At 39.9% G+C, this 22,877-nt stretch overlaps 1 protein-coding gene across 1 annotated transcript in view; it reads left to right on the forward strand.

Annotated features, from left to right (window-relative positions):
• The window catches only part of LOC124805088 (B-box type zinc finger protein ncl-1-like), a 144,337-nt gene that overhangs the window by 57,985 nt on the left and 63,475 nt on the right, over positions 1 to 22,877 (forward strand).

The following is a 22,877-nucleotide window of genomic DNA, read 5'->3' on the forward strand; positions in this document are numbered from 1 at the left end:
AATTTTAATGTCCAAATATTGGAATTCAACACCTGTCGCACTGCTATTTTTCATTGCTACTGGCTGTTGTTGACACTGCTGTGTCCAGCAGCAAGGTCTTATAACTGCCATAAATGATTTTGTAAGGGTTGAATTAAGTGGTGCTGTGGTCTCTGGTGTTGTAAGAACTCTCTCTCTCTCTCTCTCTCTCTCTCTCTCTCTCTCTCTCTCTCTCTCACACACACACACACACACACACACACACACACACACACACACACACACAATGAATTGTGCAGCTGCTGAATTAGGCCTTCAGGATTCAGTCTGTAATGAATAGTCAGCTGTGTTAAGGCACCCAGCCTCTTATAATGAACAATAAAAAAGGTGGAAGTGGAAGTGGAAGGTCAAGGCGAGACACAGTACTGAGGAGGATACTTTCCTATAGGAATGTTGGAACTACTTTCACCAACTTTCAGCCCCATTACAATTACAAACTGTGGTGAAATGGCAAAGTGAGCACTTTGTTTGTGGTTGTTTAGTTCTAACTAGTTAGATTTGTAAAGTTGATAAGTTACTCTGTTGAGTGTGAGCTTAACACAGACGTAAACGTTAGATATGTACCTTTCTGCATTACCTTTTCTACAAAGTTGGATCCAACTCTGAGGTATAAATTAACCACTCTCCATTTTGCACAGTAACAAATGCTAACAGCAACACATCAAATAAATTTTATGTGCAACTTGTAAAAATGATGAAAGACATTACAAATAAATATTCTACAAATGCTTTATAGTATAATTCATAAAACGGAAGTAATGCGTAGTAAAACTTGGTCAGTAAGTTTCCTACTGACCAGATGTGAAAGTATGTCTGAATTGAGAAAATGCAGAAAAGGAAAGCCTGTAACAAACACAATTCATAAGAGTTATCTCAGAGTACAGGAAGAATCTTACTGATTATCACCTTATAACCAAACCTTATTGTCCCTAAAGGCATTACTGACGGCAAGAGACTCAGTAGTATTATACTCCATCTATTTTGAATCTTGAATATTTATTATGACAGTTTCGTGTGTTAATTTTGGTATGTCTAGTATTCCTTGGTATGGTTGCAACCATGAAAATGCCTTGGGTCCCACTAGCAGTGTACCACTCGATATTAGTACTGGTGTGCTCAGACCTCATGCTGGTATGCTGATATTATAAACATTGTAGAGTGATCTTGAAACAAATTTCATTTGTCAAAACAATAGATATATTGTTTGATGCGTTGTCATAGCTTTGATATGACCTTGCAGTATAATGCATTGAGAAAGCTTTTTTAATGCCCATCCCAGAATGTATGTGATCAGTCAGTTTCATACTTCCCCAAATTGTGATTTATTGACATTGTAGTCAAGGGAACTTTTTTTATGTTCTGTGAAGTGCACAGTTTTGCATTTCAGAACATTCACAAAAAGCTTTCAGTCTTTACACTGCTTTGAAATCTTAAAACAAAACATGTGCTGACTATTTGTACAGGTTTTTCCAGACAATACTTAGTTACAGATAACGTATCATCTGCAAAACAAATCCGAAGTTACGATCATTGTTACCTCCCAGTGAACCTCGCATTGCTTCACAATTGCTAAATATGTATACACATAATCTCGTCCTCCTCCTCCTCCTCCTCCTCCTCCTCCTCCTCCTCCTCCTCCTCCATCTCTTCCACTCTCTCTCACTGTGCATTGCTTCCTCTCGCTCGGCCCATCTCCTCATCCCTTCTATCCGTGTTTAATTTCTCCCCCTTCCTCTCTGTTTTCTTAATGCTCAATCTGACCTTGACCCTTGTTTATTGTTGTTGCAATTTACAAAAGAAACCTTCATTGGGGTCATTCCATGGTAACTCACATTACTAAGTGATGTTTATAATATAAGTTTTGGACAATTAACAGGAGGATATGTTTCTAATAAATATTTACTATACCTCAAAACATACTTTATACAGAATGCTCTATAAACCCATATCACAGTAATTGTTACATTACTATATTTATAAAACCAAATCTTATAATTATTCTTAGTAACTCAAGTTACATTTCCAAGAAATGGCTTTTGCATATGATAAAGAAAATACGAAAGTCTGCTCTGTTTTATGTGGACATTTCATGTAAGTTTTACACACAATACCAGAAGATCTTATTAATATTTTAATAAAGTTCCAAACATTTAATCCTTAATAAAATAAATATTAAAACCATAATGAACACACAACTCACGTTGCAACATACGGTAACTCACGTTCTATTGCCACAGATCACAGTCAAACTTGAAAAAACCATGGGAATTTACAACACTTGGAGGGTTCACTTTTCTGACAATCTTGTCTTCAGTGTAGTACATTTCATCTTTAATTTCAGGCCACTTCTAAAACTTCCCATCTTTTATCATAACATCAACTTTGAACTCACCTTTTCAATTTTAGTAACATTACCAGGAAGATATGAATTGTTATATTTTGCCACCACCCAGTCATCTACTTGTATATTTAGTGATTTTTCTGTTCTATTAGTGTTTTCCTCTGCAGCTGATACAGTGGTGTGTCCTACAACTTCATTATTATAGAGTTCCAAGTGATGAATTTTAGAAATGTTCAAGAAAGGCCTGCAGTTCTTGATTAAGGCCGAGAGATGTAGTTTTTGCTTCTTTGGCTAAAGTCTTCTTCACCCATAAGAACTGCAGTCGCATTAGAAGAAGAATTCAAGAATGCTTTTACAAAATCTGTTGCATTGTTCACAACACATTTCCTGCTTTTCACATGAGACCAAACTTGGCACTTGACAGCTCCACCAATTCCATCCACTGGCCCCTTCCCATGAGAAGTTGCAAAGTACTTCCATGTAATTCTTTTGGCATGACTCTTACTTAGAACTTTTATACCCTCTGGAGTATATCTGTTTTTAAACTGGGAAGCAGGACCATCTGACCAGATTGCAACTTACCTAATATGTTTTGGTAGTTCTTCAAGAAGTTTATCAATACAGGGAATGACAGTGTTTTTTTGTGTGATCCAGGGGTGAGAAGTACCTGAATGCCAAATCATGACAGTAAAAATACTAATTTGATTCTGCTGCCAATGTGCACTTTGAATTTCATCTTGACTTACGCATGTAAAACTTTCAGAAAAATAGATTTGCATCATGGCAGTTAGCATTGCAGAAGGCATTGATTCCTTATCACTCTGATAATTCTTTGATTGTTCTCTATTAAAGTAGCAGTGCTCTAAAAATTTAGGTCCCATGGTAAGAATATGATCAATAAGATTCTGTAATATACCTTCTTCCTCTACTTCCAAAACTCTGCCAACACTCTCCTGCCACACACACCACTTCACGCCATACTCTTGTACGCCAGTACATAAACCAAGAAGTTTAGCTGCCAATAAATCTTTACATTTCATGCACTTTCCCAACCAACAATCGGCTGTAGGCTCTGCACATGCAAAAAATTCTGGCCAGTTACTGGTGTACTTAAGTATTTGAGATACTGTGCTATGAATAGAGTTAATGGCACAGATGAAATTCACATGTTATTTGGAGAGACACACGTTGTGAGGAAGTTTATTGGCAAGCATGACATGTTTGGGTCTTAATTCTTTGAATTTACTTTCACCATCACTTTGCCATTTTCTTCACAAAACATTGCATGGGTTTCTTTCAAAGGAAACATCAAGTGTCGTACTTGCAAATTACTCTTATCTTTCTCATCTTTTACAGTCACAACGTCTTTGCGTCCAGAGTCCTGTCTGCTAATGTCATCCCTTTCATAGAATTTTCTCACTGCACTTATTATTTAATCACTTATTTTTTGTTTAGAGATTCCTTCTACTTATAAAGGTTCAACAAATGTATGATACGACATTCTAATAACACATTTTTGTTTTGTGGGTGATGCTGGAAGTACACATTTCTCTTTCGATATGGCTTTTCCCAACGAAGACCATTTTTTTATATGGTGGAGAGGCAGAACTACTTGGTGTAGCTGAAGATGCTACCTTTAACCGCTTCCTGTACTTGGCAACTCTTCCTCTAACATTCTGTTTCCTGTCTGCAGCAATCCTTTCTTGTTCTCTTTTACTCAAACATTTTTCCTGTTCCTGCTTCTTTTTCCTGAATTTTTTCATAGTTTCCTTGTGTCTGATTTTATACTCTTCATATCTGCCGTCATCTTTCAATTTCTTCTTCTTCTTCTTCTCATATTTACAGCTGCACTTAAAGGCATTCTGCAAAAATTGCACATTGTTGTAAAGTAGAAATAGCTAGTCCCTATGGGATTTTATGTGGCATATGGAGATAAATATACATTAAATACAAAACTTCCTGGCAGATTAAAACTGTGTGCCCGACCGAGACTCGAACTCGGGACCTTTGCCTTTCGCAGGCAAGTGCTCTACCATCTGAGCTACCGAAGCACGACTCACGCCCGGCCTTCACAGCTTTACTTCTGCCAGTATCTCGTCTCCTACCTTCCAAACTTTACAGAAGCTCTCCTGCGAACCTTGCAGAACTAGCACTCCTGAAAGAAAGGATACTGCGGAGACATGGCTTAGCCACAGCCTGGGAGATGTTTCCAGAATGATATCTCATTCTGGATACATTAAATATGTTGAAATATATCGTTAGTTGTGTTGTATGTAATTCAGAACCAATCTGACTGCTCAAAATTATAATTAATCCTACAAAAATTATGGTAACTCATATTACATAAATAAAGGTAACTCACGTTACGTGAATTAAATATCCTATACCAGGAGAAGGCTTCCAGGATGAAATTTATTTGAGACACCAAATTATCAGGTACACTTATGTGAAGGACAGCATGGCATATACGTTTCTACACTTTAATGTATTTTGTGAAAATCGTAAAAAATTGGCATTTGGTAAGTCATGTTACACTTTTGGGCTAGGTTATATAAATGTTTTTGTTTTTATAATGCGTAAATTCTTTGCTTCTAAAAATATATCAAAAAGAAGTTGTTATGCACTTTAAAGTGACATATAAACCATAAAGAATTATTACAAATTTCATGATTTTTTTTTTCTTTCCGTGACACTGATCAAATCTTCTGCAAGAACAAACTCAACAATATAGTCTTCAAAACAATGGCTCCCACAAGTAAACAATAGGTTTTGGAGGGAAAAATCAATCTTGCCAACAAAATTCAATGCCCAACCTACACAGGTAACAGCGGGAAAATATTCCCACAGAAAAATTAATTTTTTATAATGTTTCCTCGTTTACATGGAATAACCCATTGGGAGTTAACGTTAGTTACAATGAATGGGTAACTTACAGTGAATGGGTAACTCTGTTGGAATCATTGGCATAGAGGTATGAGAGACACCTCTCCAGCTGGTGAATCTTTGAGGATAATAGCTTCAGTGAGTGTGTTTCACAGAATTATAATCTGCTAGTGGCTAGTATTACAAAGTTTTGGATGATTCAGATTCCATAGTAGTATTCTGATCACAAGTTGATAAGCCATAAATACGAATTTGTTCTCTTTTAAAACTGACTGCAAGGAAGAAAACAAAAGCTGCACATTGTTGTATATATTTTTTTGTCTGGAATGATGCAGGGTGCTTGTCTAACTAGAAACTTTTTGGCGTAGAATCAGATATGCAATAAAAATGGGGAGTTCCTATTTGAGTTTAATATAGCAATTTCCTTTTCATTGTATGAAAAAAAGTTCCACCACTGCATGGGGGTCAGCTTTTTATTTTCAAAGGGGAACTCCCCTATTTTTATTGCAGACTCACATTCAACACAAAAAAAGGCGGCAAGGATTAATCCAAAATAATTTTTTTCATTCATGGTAGATGGCGCTGTATTTGGTGCAAAAGATACTACAATTGGAAGGAAGAACACACTGATATCAGTCCCCCTCTTAGAGAGATTTGAGGGCACTCAATGAAATCAATCATCCTGATGATGCGGAGACTCAAAGAGAATCAACCCGAAGGGAGCAGAAAACTGTTACATTAAAAGTAGCGTATTTGCAAGACTTTTAAATGTCTATAGTGAAAAAGTTTTACTATGCAATCCAATTTGCAGAATTAAATTAAATCTTTAGCAATAATACCAACTGTTAAGATCAAAAAGTTCCCATCTTTATAATTTTTTAAAATTAAGGATCCAGCAAGTGGTTTTGAAAATTTTCATACGTTCATTACCTATATTAGAAGGTACAATGCTATTAACAAAACATTGATTATACATTATATTTTAATAAAAAATGTAAAGCAATGTAGAATCAAATGAGTCAGTTTTTAAATGTAAAAACTGGAATAAATTGAAAAAAATGTTTTGGGCAGGCCCCAGGTACTTTTTGGCGTAGAATCAGATATGCAAAAAAACTGGGGAGTTCCTATTTGAGTTTAATATACCAATTTCCTTTTCATGCCAAACAAATAGTGCAGCTCAAAGGAAAGGTAGTTTTCCTCTTGTATTGTTTGACATTGTGGGCCAACCAGAGTGCACATATGCTATTTGTTGTGAAAGGAAGACCATACCTAAGTTCATAACTTAGCTTGTTGGCCCATTCAGCACATGTCTGAGCCTTTTGTTGTCCTCAGATTCTTGAAGCACACTAGAATTTTGATATCAGATGTGTACTTACATTCCTGAGAATCTTATGGGACGACATGCTTTAGGAGAAATACATATAGAAGTTCTAGTTTTCACAGAGAACTAAACTGTGACCGTAAGTTTTAAAACTAATATTAGTCACTGTGCATGCATGGTCTGCAGTAGCAAAAGTTGTTGGTGAAACTATTCGGTTTTGGGGCATTCGAGGTTTCACAACACACAGCAGTCTGTTGTGTATTTTTAGGTAGATGACCTGAGAAAGTTGTTGGTTTTTGGGCAGTTAGAAATAGAAAATTTAACATATATGAAGTGAAATGCTTGATCCCTGAAAGTCGGAGACAAGAAACTTCTGTAATAGGTGGAATCATTATTATTCCAAACAGATTTGGCAATTGTTGATTTCATAATGTGATATGGGTACTGTCAGGATGAGGAATGAAAGTCTCCACTTGCCAAAAAAACTTGTTCTCCTGTTTCAATTCTGACAATAATGCTTCATGCATTAGTGTATCTTCTTTCACTACAGGATTTTGAACTATGTTACAATTTGTGAAAATTGTTCAGACATTTTTCTTAGTTGTTGAAGTAGTTATTGGAGTGATATACAAAAATTTCGTTGCTGAGCACCTGAGCTGGCATTTTCTATTTATCCAGCCACAAAATGAAACACTTGTGTGTTTTTAATGTAACTGGATATATAAAAAATTTAGTCACCGAGTGGCAGCAGAACACACACATAAAAGGAGGTTATAATTTGGTAAGCTTTCAGAACCAGTGGCTCCTTCAGGCTGAAGGGTTGAAGGGGAAGGAAGAGGGGTGAAGGAAAAGAACTTAAGGGGTCTCGGAAAAGGGGTGAAGGAAAAGAACTTAAGGGGTCTCGGAAAAGGGGTAGATTTCGGGAAAGTCACCCAGAACCACAGGTCAGGGGAGACTACCAGATGGGAGGAGAAGGAAGGACTGATTTTTGGGGACTGCACTGGACGAATTTGAAAAACTGAATCTTTTTTATCAAAAATTGATTGTTTTCATTGTTATACTTGTGTATTTTTGTACTTATTTCGGACAGACAAGTCCCAATTTCGCTACTACCAATGTAACTGCCACAGCTTTCGTTTCAAAGACAAAATGATGCATTGATACTCATAAAATGTCCGAACTGAAATGAGCATTGTTGCCATGTAGGCAGCCATTTATTAAAATGGTTTTGCAATGATGATTTCAAGAGAAGTTAAGCAGCTTGGAGTGTCTGTCTAAATGAGGCATAGTAATACCTGTACCAAACTGGAGGATGACGTTGAGGAGGTTAAAATTTTGAATTCTGCCTACCGAAAGTGTTTCACTGTTGATAATAGTACTGAGATAAAAGATTGGAGAATAGAAAATGGAGTGAAATTGCTGTCTAGAGGCAGGAAGACGATTTGACGGGGTATGTGCATCACTTGAAAAGAAAAGGGAAAGGAAAAGAAAAGAAAAGAAAAGAAAAGAGAAGCATTTGCTCATCTTTCAGCGGCAGATTATGATAGATCAACAAAATCTTCCAACTGATTGGAAAAAGGAACACGTCATTCTCGTTTTCAAGAATTATCAGCCAGATTTGCACAGCTATAGGCTTGTATGATTTCACTCTGCTGTTGAATTGTGGAAAATGTTTTCTATATATTATAATCTTTATGGAAACAAATATTTTCCTCTATAGGAGTTAATGTAGGTTCTGTAAATGGTCTTATGAAACTGGTTTCCTTTCTCTGTGAGATTCAGAAGGCATTGGTGGTGGTGTGCAGGTTGAGATAGTATTCTTTAACTTCTAGGTATCAGATACAGTTTCACAAAACCACATAGTGCACAAAAATATGACCCTCTGGATTCTTGGACCAGCTTTGTAATTGCTTTTCAGCTGTGGTGCTGCACATAATTATTAATGAGAGAATGTGTCAGATGTGAAAGTAGCTCTTGACGTACCCCAGGGGAGAGTTATCATTAATGTTTCTGCTCTCTCTGAATGATGTAGTGGAGAAAGTTTCAGGTCTGTAAGGTTATTCATGGATGGTACTATTAATAAAGAATAGGCCCAGTGTTATAAAATTGCAACAGACTGCAGGGAGATTTGCAGAGGATTGGTACATAGACTGGTAATTTGTAACATATCATTTCAGATTTTGCAGGGATAAGTGTTTGGGAGAATAGTTCCCCAATTTCTTTTGTAACTGTGACAGTAATTTTACATTCTAGTCTCTGAGAAGGTAGGCAGTAGTCTTAGCTTAACCATCAGCAATGCAAGGGCCTTTATATGTTGGATTTTCTGTAAGAGAATTCCAGGTTCTGTGAGCTAGCAGTGCTCATGTTTGTATGCAGCTGGGAACTGTTTGGCTCTGGAACTTAAGAGTTTTCAGGGGCTACGCATACTACTCCTCAAGAAATTTAAAAGTGGGAAAAATACAATGGAAGTATTCATGCCAGGATTTAAATGTTTATCAGAGTAGCTCTTTTTCTCGAGAAAAGAAGTGATCAGTGGGAATGTTGGCATTGGGGTCAAAATCCAATTGTTCTGAAAGGCTTCAATGTTGAAACAATTTGCGATCTGCTTGGAGCTTGTCAGATATGTTGATCAAGCAGCCCACCTTGGTGTAGGCAGTATATTGGCCCTGTGGGGTGGAGGTGTAGTTTCCAAATGTTAGATGTTTGTGAAGTCAGAAGTTACTTGTTGACAATATTGTTTTTCAACTATTGAAGAATCACAAGAATTTACTAAGATTTTTATTTTTTTTTTCTGGTTTTTACAAGCAGGTATTGTGACTCAGTGTGTGTTTGTGTGATTAGTCAGTGACAGCCTTAGATTAAATTGTAAAGTTATTACACAGGGCACATGAAAAAGAATCATGTGATTAAAAAAAAAAAAAAAAAAACCTAACTGTTACGTTATTTGAGACATGTGCCTCAACAACATACTGTTGGAAAGAGCAAACACTCAAGTTTACATTGTTCCCACTAGGTAGCAGCAGTGTGCACCCACTTCAGTTCTAGTAAAAATGGTATCAGGACAACTGAAGTGGTTTTTTGTTCTACGTTTTGCACAATGCAAGTCAGTAATAACTGTTCAGCGTGACTTTCGTACTCGGTATGTTGTGGATACTCCTACAGCACAGGGCATTAGATGATGGCATGAACAATTCTGAGAAACAGGTTGTTTGCGTAAAGGCAAATTGCCGGCCGTCCCAAGTGTCTGACATAGACGTCAAACGCATCCGCCATAGTTTTGCAGGGAGTCCACAGAAATCAGTTTGCCATGCAGCTCGACACCTCAACATGCCCCTGGTGTCCATCTGGCATGTGTTGCGTCGACACTAACGCATGAAACCATACAAAATTCAACTACTGCAAGCTCTTCGTGAAGGTGGCAAACAACAATGTGTGGAGGTCTGTAATTTCATTCATGGGAAGATGGAGGATGATAGTTTTCTTCCATGCTTAATGTTTAGTGATGAGGCAACATTCCACTTAAATGAAAAGGTGAAACATCGTACTCTCCAAAATGTAATGTGTTTTGTGCAGTTTCACAGGGAAAGGTATATGCTCCATTTTGCTTTGTCGAGAACATTGCTACAGGAAGCACATATCTCGATATGGTTGAGAACTTTCTTTTCCTACAGTTGGAGACTGATTTGAATGTCTACATCTACATCTACATGATTACTCTGCAATTCACATTTAAGTGCTTGGCAGAGGGTTCATCGAACCACAATCGTACTATCTCTCTACCATTCCACTCCTGAACAGCAAGCGGGAGAAACTAACACCTAAACCTTTCTGTTCAAGCTCTGATTTCTCTTATTTTATTTTGATGATCATTCCTACCTATGTAGGTTACGCTCAACAAAATATTTTCGCATTCGGAAGAGAAAGTTGGTGACTGAAATTTCGTAAATAGATCTCTCCGTGATGAAAAAGTCTTTGCTTTAATGACTACCACCCCAACTCGCGTATCATATCTGCCACACTCTCTCCCCTATTACGTGATAATACAAAACGAGCTGCCCTTTTTTGCACCCTTTCGATGTCCTCCGTCAATCCCACCTGGTAAGGATCCCACACCGCGCAGCAATATTCTAACAGAGGACGAACGAGTGTAGTGTAAGCTGTCTCTTTAGTAGACTTGTTGCATCTTCTAAGTGTCCTGCCGATGAAACGCAACCTTTGGCTCGCCTTCCCCACAATATTTTCTATGTGGTCTTTCCAACTGAAGTTGTTTGTAATTTTAACACCCAGGTACTTAGTTGAATTGACAGCCTTGAGAATTGTACTATTTATCGAGTAATCAAATTCCAACGGATTTCTTTTGGAACTCATGTGGATCACCTCACACTTTTCATTATTTAGCGTCAACTGCCACCTGCCACACCATACAGCAATCTTTTCTAAATCGCTTTGCAACTGATACTGGTCTTCGGATGACCTTATTAGATGGTAAATTACAGCATCATCTGCGAACAACCTAAGAGAACTGCTCAGATTGTCACCCAGGTTATTTATATAGATCAGGAACAGCAGAGGTCCCAGGACGCTTCCCTGGGGAACACCTGATATCACTTCAGTTTTACTCGATGATTTGCCGTCTATTACTACGAACTGCGACCTTCCTGACAGGAAATCATGAATCCAGTCGCACAACTAAGACGATACCCTATAGGCCCGCAACTTGATTAAAAGTTGCTTGTGAGGAACGGTGTCAAAAGCTTTCCGGAAATCTAGAAATATGGAATCAACTTGAGATCCCCTGTCGATAACGGCCATTACTTTGTGCGAATAAAGAGCTAGCTGCATTGCACAAGAATGATGTTTTCTGAAACCATGCTGATTACGTATCAATAGATCGTTCCCTTCGAGGTGATTCATAATGTTTGAATACAGTATATGCTCCAAAACCCTACTGCCAACAGACGTCAATGATATAGGTCTGTAGTTTGATGGATTACTCCTACTACCCTTCTTAAACACTGGTGTGACCTGTGCAATTCTCCAATCTGTAGGTACAGATCTATTGGTGAGCGAGTGGTTGTGTATGATTGCTAAGTAGGGAGCTATTGTATCAGCGTAATCTGAAAGGAACCTAATCGGTATACAATCTGGCCCTGAAGACTTGCCCGTATCAAGCGATTTGAGTTGCTTCGCAACCCCTAAGGTATCTACTTCTAAGAAACTCATTCTAGCAGCTGTTCGTGTTTCAGATTCTGGAATATTCCATTCGTCTTCCCTGGTGAAGGAATTTCGGAAAACTGCGTTCAATAACTCCGCTTTAGCGGCACAGTCGTCGGTAACAGTACCATCGGCACTGCGCAGCGAAGGTATTGACTGCATCTTGCCGCTTGTGTACTTTACATATGACCAGAATGTCTTCGAATTTTCTACCAAACTTTGAGACAATGTTTCGTTGCGGAACCTATTAAAGGCATCTCGCATTGAAGTCCGTGCCAAATTTCGCGTGTCCGTAAATTTTAGCCAATCTTCGGGATTTCATGTTCTTCTGCATTTCGCATGCTTTTTCCGTTGCCTCTGCAACAGCATTCGGACCTGTTTTGTGTACCATGGGGGATCAGTTCCATCTCTTACCAATTTATGAGGTATGAATCTCTCAATTGCTGTTGTTACTATATCTTTGAATTTGAGCCACATCTTATCTACATTTGCATTAGTTCAGAAGGAATGGAGATTGTCTCTTAGGAAGGCTTCTAGTGACACTTTATCCGCTTTTTTAAATAAAATTATTTTGCGTTTGTTTCTGGTGGATTTGGAAGAAACGGTATTGAGCCTAGCTTCAGCAACCTTGTGATGCTATCTATTAGCTCTGGATTGTTTGTGGCTAAGAGGTCAAGTGTCTTTTCGCAACCATTTACAATTCGTGTGGGTTCGTGGACTAACTGCTCGAAATAATTTTCTGAGAAAGCATTTAGGACAATCTCGGAAGATGTTTTCTGCCTACCACCGGTTTTGAACAAGTATTTTTGCCAACATATCGAGGGAAGGTTGAAGTCCCCACCAACTATAACTGTACGAGTGGGGTATTTATTTGTTACAAGACTCAAATTTTCTCTGAACTGTTCAGCAACGATATCATCGGAGTCTGGGGGTCGGTAGAAGGAGCCAACTTAGTTCGGATGTTAAGTATAACCTCCACCCATTCCAATTCGCACGGAGTATCTACTTCGACTTCACTGCAAGATAAACCACTACTGACAGACACAAATACTCCACCACCAATTCTGCCTAATCTATCTTTCCTGAACACCGTCTGAGACTTCGTAAAAATTTCTGCAGAACTTATGTCAGGCTTTAGCCAGCTTTCTGTTCCTATAACGATTCCAGCTTCTGTTCTTTCTATTAGCACTTCAAGCTCAGGGACTTTCCCAGCACAACTACAACAATTTACAACTACAGTTCCTACTGTTCCTTGATCCAAGCACGTCCTGTATTTGCCATGCACCCTTTGAGATTGCAGCCCACCCCGTACTTTCCCGAGGCCTTCTAACCTAAAAAACCGCCCAGTCCACGCCACACAGCCTCCGCTACCCGTGTAGCCGCCAGCTGAGTGTAGTGAACTCCTGACCTATTCAGCGGAACCCGAAACCCCACCATCCTATGGCACAAGTCAAGGAATCTGCAGCCAACACAGTCGCAAAGACCCTCCACCCGGCTCTGCACCAAAGGTCCGCAGTCGGTTGTGTCAACTATGCTGCAGATGGTGAGCTCTGCCTTCATCTCGTAAGCAAGACCGGCAGCCTTCACCAAATCGGATAACCGCTGGAATCCAGAGAGAATTTCCTCAGATCCAAAGCGATACACGACATGTGCCACCACCTGCAGCTGGCTGCACCCTGTGCTCTTCATGGCATCCGGAAGGACCCTTTCCACATCAGGGATGACTCCACCCGGAATGCACACGGAGTGCACACTGGATTTCTTCCCCTCCTTAGCCGCCATATCCCTAAGGGGCCCAATTACGCGCCTAACATTGGAGCTCCCAACTACCAATAAGCCCACTCTCTGTGATTGCCCGGACCTTGAAGACTGAGAATTATCCTCTGAAACAGGGCAGGCAGCTGCATCTGGCTCAGCCAGAGACAGTGCCTGAAACCTGTTTGTCAGACGCACCGGGGAGGCTTTCTGATCAGCCTCCGGGGACGTCTTTCGCTGCCTGCCATGCCTTGGAACGACCTCCCAATCAACCACAGGCGAGGGTTCAGCCCCACTGCAGGCAGCAACCGGGGCAACCACAGTGGCAGACCGATCTGGGGACAGACGGGACGAGGTTGATATCCCCGCGATACCCAAGTCCGGCTCCCCACAGTGGTGCCCATTGGCAACAGCCTCAAGCTGCACGACCGAAGTCAGCGCCGCTTGCAGCTGTGAGTGAAGGGATGCCAACTCAGCCCTCATCCGAACACAGCAATCACAGTCCCTGTCCATTCTAATCGATGTTGAACAACAGCTACTGAAACACGAGTCAGTGCCTAGATAACGCAAGGGAAACACGCAAAGAATGTATTAACTAACCTGTACAAACGCCTAACGACTGCGCTACAATCTGCCTGAATTTACGATTACAGTAACTGAGATTCGAAATTACACCTCCTATACGAAACTCACACGCAATTTAAGTAAGAATCTACAAAGTAAACACTAAAGCGCGATGCTACAACTCTCAAATACTATAATACGCCCGAAATTTATGAATTAAACAATGCAAGTACCCAAAAACACGCAAAGAAATTAAGAATTAAACTATGTAACAAATAAGTAAGCTAGGGGTATACGACTTGCTGCTGCAATTGCTTATCCTACGGCGGCAGGGAGCACACTCGGTGAAGTTTATTGAATTGAAAAGTATGTACCAGCCGATGTCCCCCGGCCATAATGGACCGACAGAGACTTATGACGAACTGCAAGTTTAAACGCAGCCAAAACCTCTCAGACAAACAGAGGCTAAACGATGTCAAAGTAAGCGTAAGGAGGGCTATGCGTGAAGTGTTCAGTGAATTCTTCTTTTAATTACTTGCAAATGAGGGCCCTACAGGGTGAATGGCTGCAGGGTGTGATACCTGAGACCTTAACCTACATCATTGTGTAGAAGTTTTCAAAAAGTTGATCGCACCACTGGGAACCTCTCCTTGTTAGTGGTAAAGGTCAGACTACAAATCCAGAGGTTTTGCATTCGATCCGTGTTCAAACATAGGATTTTTTCTGTCTGCTTATGACTCTTTCACCTCTGACAATGTTTAGTGATGTGAAAAATGCCAAGTAATTTGTGGTCTGTGGTTTGGAATTCATGTTAAACTATAGGTCCCCCTATAACTAGCTAGGTAAGTCAGTTAAAAGGCAGTGCCATACCATATCCAACAGGACCATGCCTAGCAAAGCACTGTATTGTTCAAAACAATCTTCAGAGTGATGACGGCTTTTCTTACTTGTAAGAAATTAACTGAAGACATGCCCTTGTACTACCTATGGAGATCCTCCAGTCCTTTCCTTCGTATCCTTTCCTGCTTATTCTCACTTATTTGGGTCTGAAACCCTCGATCATTCTGGTTCTGACATCTTTGACCACGCATCCAGCTTACATCCAAACATATGCAGTATCACCATTCTGAATTGTCATTAGACAATCTGTTAAAGAATTTTTTCTTGTCTGCGTGTTTTTTTACATTGAAGAGCCAAAGAAACTGGTACGTATCATGTAGGGCTCCTGCGAGCAGACAGAAGTGCCACAACACGACGTGGCATGGACTCGACTAATGTCTGAAGTAGTGCTGGAGGGAACTGACACTGTGCATCCTGCATAAATCCGTAAGTGTACGAGGGAGTGGAGATCTCTTTTGAACAGCGCACTGCAAGGCATCTCAGATATAATAATGTTCATGTCTGGGCAGTTTGGTGGCCAGCAGAAGTGTTTAAACTTGGAAGATTGTTCCCAAAGCCACTTTGTAGCAATACTGGACGTATGCGGTCTCGCATCGTCCTGCTGGAATTGCCCAAGACCATTGGAATGCATAATGGACATGAATCAGTGTAGGCAATTGGACAGGATGCTTTCATATGTGCAACCTGTCAGTCGTATCTAGACGTATCAAGGGTCCCACATCGCTCCACTTACACATGCCCCACACCACTACAGAGCCTCCACCAGCTTGAAAAGTCCCCAGCTGACATGCGGGGTCCATGGATTCATGAGGTTGTCTCCATACCCATACATGTTGAACCGGTCGATACAATTTGAAATGAAACTTCCAACCAGGCAACATGTTTCCAGTCATCAACAGTCCAACGTCGCTGTTGACGGGCCCAGGCGAGTTGTAAAGTTTGAGTCGTGCGGTTATCAAGAGTACATGAGTGGGCGTTCTGCTCAAAAAGCCCATATCGATGATATTTTGTTGAATGGTTCGCACACTGACTCTAGTTGATGGCCCAACATTGAAATCTGCAGCAGTTTGCAGAAGGGTTGCACTTCTGTCACATTGAATGATTCTCGTCAGTTGTTGTTGACACCGTTCTTGCAGGATCTTTTTCCAGCTGCAGGGATGATGATTTACTGTCTTCCTGATATCCACGGTGTTTTGTGTTCTTCAGTCCAGAGACTGGTTTGATGCAGCTCTCCATGGTGCTCTATCCTGGGCAAGCTTCTTCATCTCCAAGTAACTACTGCACCCTACATCCTTCCAAATCTGCTTAGTGTATTCATCTCTTGGTCTCTCTCTACGATTTTTACCCTCCGTGGTTGGTGATCCCTTGATGCCTCAGAACATGTTCTACCAACCGATCCCTCCTTCTAGTCAAGTTGTGCCACAAATTCCTCTTCTCTCCAATTCTTTTCAGTTCCTCCTCATTAGTTACATGATCCACCCATCTAATCTTCAACATTCTTCTGTAGCACAACATTTGGAAAGTTTCTGTTCTCTTCTTGTCTAAACTATTTATCGTCCCATGTTTCACTTCCATACATGGCTACATTCCATAGAAATACTTTCAGAATCGACTTCCTGACACTTAAATCGACTTCCTGACACTTAAATCGACTTCCTGACACTTAAATCGACTTCCTGACACTTAAATCGACTTCCTGACACTTAAATCGACTTCCTGACACTTAAATCGACTTCCTGACACTTAAATCGACTTCCTGACACTTAAATCGACTTCCTGACACTTAAATCGACTTCCTGACACTTAAATCGACTTCCTGACACTTAAATCGACTTCCTGACACTTAAATCGACTTCCTGACACTTAAATCGACTTCCTGACACTTAAATCGACTTCCTGACACTTAAATCGACTTCCTGACACTTACATCGACTTCCTGACACTTACATCGACTTCCTGACACTTACATCGACTTCCTGACACTTACATCGACTTCCTGACACTTAAATTGACTTCCTGACACTTAAATCTATACTCGATGTTAACAAATTTCTCTTCGTCAGAAATGCTTTCCGTGCCATTGCTAGTCTACATTTTATATCCTCTCTTCTTCGACCGTTGTCAGTTATTTTTGCTCCTCAAATAGCAAAACTCATTTACTACTTTAAGCATCTCATTTCCTAATCTAATTCCCTCAACATCACCTGATTTAATTAGACTGCATTCCATTCTCCTCATTTTGCTTTTGTTGATGTTCATCTTATATCCTCCTTTCAAGACGTTCCGTTCCATTCCATTCAACTGCTCTTCCAGGTCCATTGCTGTCTGTGACAGAATTACAATGTCATCGGAAAAACCTCAGTTTTTATTTCTTCTCTTGAGTTTTAATTGCTACTCCAAACTTTTCTTTTGTTTCCTTTACTGCTTGCTCACTATGCAGATCGAATAACATCGGGGCTAGTCTACAACCCTGTATCACTCCCTTCCCAACCGCTGCTTCCCAACTGCTGCTTCCGTTTCGTGCCCCTCGACTCTTACAACTGCCAAGTGGTTTCGGTACAAATTGTAAATAGCCTTTCGCTCCCTGTATTTGACCTCTGCCACCAATTTGAGAGTATTCCAGTCGACATTGTCAAAAGCTTTCTCTATGTCTACATGTGCTAGAAATGTACCAGGTGTACCGGTATGAAATGAGCGTTTTTTTGCGAAAATGAAACACTAATTTTGAATTGAAAAGTAAAAACATTTTATTCAATGTACTGACCATTGCTTTCTATACATTTTGACCATCTGTCTGGCAATTTGTGGACACCACACCAATACAAACGTTTGTCGTTTGAAGCAAACCAATGAGACACCCAATTTTCGACTTCTTTGTAGGAATCAAAGTGTCACATTGATGAAAACAAATGGTAGTGGGAAGGGGCCAAGTCTGGTGAATACGGCGGGTGGGGTAGCAGCTCCCAGCCAAGTGTTTTGATTGTATCCTGAACTAGTTTTTCTTTGTGTGCAGGTGCATTGTCATGTAAAAAAAATTCTTTTGCCATGTCTTCTGGCCCATTCTGGTCTTTTTTTGATCAATGCATAGTTCAAATTGATCATTTGTTGTCCATAGCGATTAGTATTTAGTTTCACCGGGTTTTAGAAGCTCATGATACACCACACCTTTCTGGTCCCACCAAACACACAGCATTGTCTTCTTGCCTAATCGATCTGGTTTTGCAGTCGATGTTGATGGTTGTCCCAGATTAACCCAAGATTTTTCCCATTTAGGATTCTTAAAATAAACCCATTTTTCATGGCCAGTAACAATTCGATGCAAAATTGATTTTCTTTCATGTCTTTGAAGCAAAATTTGACAAATGGTTTTTCAGTTTTCCATCTCTCTTTCATTCAATTCATGTGGCACCCATTTCCACACTTTTGGATCCTTCCCATAGCTTTCAAACGGTCAGAAATTGTTTGTTGTGCAACATTTAGCATTGCTGCCATTTGCTTCTGACTCAAAGTATCATCTTCATCCAATATTGCTTGCAATTCGGAATCTTTGAACTTTTTTGGTGGTCTTCCACATTCTTCATTTCTTACATCAAAATCATTATTTCTGAACTGTTGAAACCATCTTTTGCATGTTGCTTCCGATAGAGCATGATCACCATAGACCTCGACAAGCATTCGATGCGACTCTGCAGCACTCCTCCCCCCCCCCCCCCCCCCCCCAAATGAAAACAAAAAATTAATGCTTTCCGCAAATCATATCTTTCTGGTACAAAATTCGACATTGTTAACACGATGAAAACATGATATTGTTTGTTCCATGACTTAATGTATGCTAAATATCTTTGACAGATGTCATACCAACCAAACAAAAAATAATTAAGGCTCATTCACAACAAATGTTCCCTATCGACACATTTGTATCTTAATGCTCATTTCATACCCTTACACCTGGTGGGTTTGCCTTTCCATAACCTATCTTCTAAGGTAAGTCGTAGGGTCAGTATTGCCTCATGTGTTCCAACATTTCTATGGAACCCGAACTGATCTTCCCCAAGGTCAGCTTCTACCAGTTTTTCCATTCTTCTGTAAAGAATGCGTGTGGTATTTTGCAGCCGTGACTCATTAAACTGATAGTTCGGTAATTTTTCACACCTTTCAACACCTGCTTTCTGTGGGATCGGAATTACTTTATTCTTCTTGAAGTCTGAGGGTATTTCGCCTGTCTCGTACATCTTGCTCACCAGATGGTAGAGTTTTTGTCATAGCTGACTCTGTCAAATTCTTTACACAGTATCATAGCTCCCATTCCATCTTCACTTACGTCCTCTTCCATTTCCATAATATAGTCCTCACATACATCACCCTTGTACAGACCTTCTATATACTCCTTCCATCATTCTGCTTTCCCTTCTTTGCTTCGTACTGGTTTTCCATATAAGCTCTTGACATTCATACAAGTGGTTCTCTTTTTCTCCAAAGGTCTGTCTAATTTTCCTGTAAGTAGTATCTATCTTACCCCCTAGCAATAAATGCCTCTACATCCTTACACTTGCCCTCTAGCCATCCTTTCTTAGCCGTTTTACATTTCCTGTAAATCTCACTGTAGGACGTTTGTATTCATTTTTGCCTGCTTCATTTACCACATTTTTATGTTTCCTCCTTTCATCAATTAAATTCAGTATCTCTTCTGTTACCCAAGGATTTCTACTAGCCCTCGGCTTTTTATGTACTTGATCCTCTGCTGCCTTCACTATTTCATCTCTCAAAGCTACCCTCTCTTCTTCTACCGTATTTCTTTCCCTTATTCCTGTTAGTCGCTCCCTAATGCTCTCTCTGAAACTCTCTACAACCTCTGGTTCTGTCAGTTTATCGAGATCCCATCTCCTTAAATTTCACTCTTTTTGCAGTTTCTTCAGTTTTAATCTACAGTTTATAACCGATAGATTGTGGTCAGGGTCCACATCTGCCCCTGCAAATGTCTTACAATTTAAAACCTGACATTCCATACTCCGATCCGCAGAACTCCAATTTTCTTTCTCCTGGTAACGACATCCTCCTGAGTAGTCCCTGCCCGGAGATCCGAATGGGGGAGTTTTTACCTCTGGAATATTTTACTCAAGAAGATGCTATCATCATTTAACCATACAGTAAAGCTGCATGTACTCGGGAAAAATTAATGGCTGTAGTTTCCCCTTGCTTTTAACCGTTCCCAGTACCAACACAGCAGGGCTGTTTTGGTTAATGTTACAGGGCCAGATAAGTCAGTCTTCCTGAGTGTTGACCCTGCAACTACTGAAAAGGCTGCTGCAACTCTTCAGGAACCACGCGTTTGTCTGGCCTCTCAACAGATAGCCTTCCATTGTGGTCGCACTTACGCAAGGTCCATGGGTCATTGGGGGGCGGGGGGGTGGGGTTTGTATTCATGATGCACTCATGGAAATGGTCACACGGGAAAATTCCCTCTTCATCGCTACCTCAGAGATGCTGCATCCCATCACTCATGTGCCAGCTGTAACACCACATTCAAACTCATTTAAATCATGATAAACTGCCATTTTGGCAGCAATAACTGATCTAACAGCTGTGCCAGACATATGGTGTTGTTTATAGGCGTTGCTGACCACAGTGCCATTTTCTGCCTGTTTACTTCTATCTGTATTTGAATACAAATGCCTATATCACTCTCTGGTGCTTCAGTTAAGGTGGGGGGGGAGAGCCACTGTTACATAATTCCACTGCTCAGCCACTCCTCTTAACAGTAATTAAGAATTAGACACACTTTGAAAGGAAAAGAAAACAATAGAAATAACCAGTTGGTAAAGTAATTTGAGGAATCCTATATAAGAATGCGCGATACAATGCTTCTAGTACCCTTGACACGGATAGTAACATAAATCATAAAAGTAGTTACACCCTAAATTTTAACCTGTAAGCACACATCTGGTGTGAAATTTATCCCACTGTAGCATTGTTAGATAAATAGACATCTGTAACCTTCCACATACCTTTCAGTCAACAGTCCCTCCTTGAAACAGTATGGGAGTTCTCCAGTTCCACACATTGTCTTTTTGATTATAGATGTGTCTTCTAGTGTCTGGGTAAAAAGTACCCCGGGCATACGATAATGTAGCCACTGTATCAGTTACGATTCTGATTAGATATAAAAGACAAACACTCCTGAATACGTTGTTTTTGTGAGATTTTATTTTTGTCATTAGGGAAGTGAGTGCTTACGTCTTAAGTCATTAAATACATCTTTAAAATACTCTAATGTTGTGATGTACACGTGTATATTGCAATTTCCTTCACGGGTTGTTGTTGTTGGTTTTTTTTTAAACCTGATTGGGTAAAAAATGCCCGACACGTGTAGTAACGTAAAAATTCACAGGTGCACCTACTTGTTGACAGAGAATAGGCTGCTCAGTACATGGCATCTGATAATCTTTAACCATCCCAAATGCAAGAAAATTTTAATGTGCAAAGGAAAACAGTAAAAAATTGGGAAAAAAATGTTATTTCACAGTAATTGAAAGAAAGTTGTCTCATATCATGTCAGTAAAGGGATTTAATGCAGAAAGACGGTAGCTTTGTCCTGGAAGTAGCCCCATTCCGGGGTCGTTTGGTAAATCGTGTACTGTCTTGTTTTTGGGGGAAGGATGAAGAAGCTTTTCCATTCTGTCCAAGCAAGATGTAGCACCAGTTGTTAGTTCTCTTGTTACTCAAGAAATGGAATGTTGTGTCTGAGTAGTGTGTTGCATAAAAGAGGTAGCTTATGTGATTATCTCTTTGCTGCATCAAATGACTGTTATTTGTTTGCAGGAACATTATGCAGCAGAATTATGAACATCGGAGTTGTTTTTCAGTTGTGTCTTTTGTTTTGGTTTTCATAAATGTAATTGCATATAAAACTTCCTGGTAGTTTAAAACTGTGTGCCAGACCAAGACTAATTCGGGGCGTTTGCCTTTATCAGACAAGTGCTCTACAAACTGAGCCACCCAAGCATGACTCACTATCTGTCGTCACAGCCGTACTTTGGCAGTACCTCGTCTCCTACCTTCCAACATTCACAGAAGCTCTTTTGTGAATCTTGCAAAACTAGTGCCTCTGGAAGAAAGTTTGGAAGGTAGAGATGAGGTTCTGGTGGAAGGAGGGCTGTGAGGATGGATCGTGAGCCTTGCTGGGGCAGCTCAGTTTGTAGAGCACTTTCCCGTGAAAGGCAAAGGTTCTGAGTTCGAGTCTCGGTCTGGCACACAGTTTTAATTTGCCAGGGAGTTCCATATCAGTGCACACTCCGCTGCAAAATGAAAATTTCATTCTGGATAATTGCATATATTTCTGAAACAGTAGTGAGTGATTTGGAAGAGGGAACACCATTTCTTCTGAGTCTAGTGATTCATATGAGCCTGATAATGGGGAAGAAATCACTTTCAGCAAAAGCTTTATGAACACAAATAACTTCTCCCATTTGGATAATATTGAAAAGGTTTGAAATCTAGTGTTGAGAAAGATAAGGAAATGATGGGTCGTTTGTGGCAAGACATGCAAAACTGTGAGTGTAAAAGATAAATTTTGACATGTTACTAACAGTTATTGTATGTGTAAATACCAATGTTTTGGTACATTTACTGAATATTAAAATATGTGCATACTAGTTACTTGAAGCAAACTGGAGAGATGATAAGAATGAGTTTGTAAGAAAGCATTTTAATTAATTCATGACACGCAATATTAAGGTTGCAGGTAGTATTTATGAAATCTGTTTCTTAGTAGACAGACTGTCTCGTCTGCTTTGTAGCAAAAGGAGAGAGCTGCAGCCATGAGACATATACCGCATGATGTGTAAAGGTACATTTATTAAT

This window comes from Schistocerca piceifrons, chromosome 7, assembly GCF_021461385.2.
Source record: "Schistocerca piceifrons isolate TAMUIC-IGC-003096 chromosome 7, iqSchPice1.1, whole genome shotgun sequence".
Taxonomy (NCBI): domain Eukaryota; kingdom Metazoa; phylum Arthropoda; class Insecta; order Orthoptera; family Acrididae; genus Schistocerca; species Schistocerca piceifrons.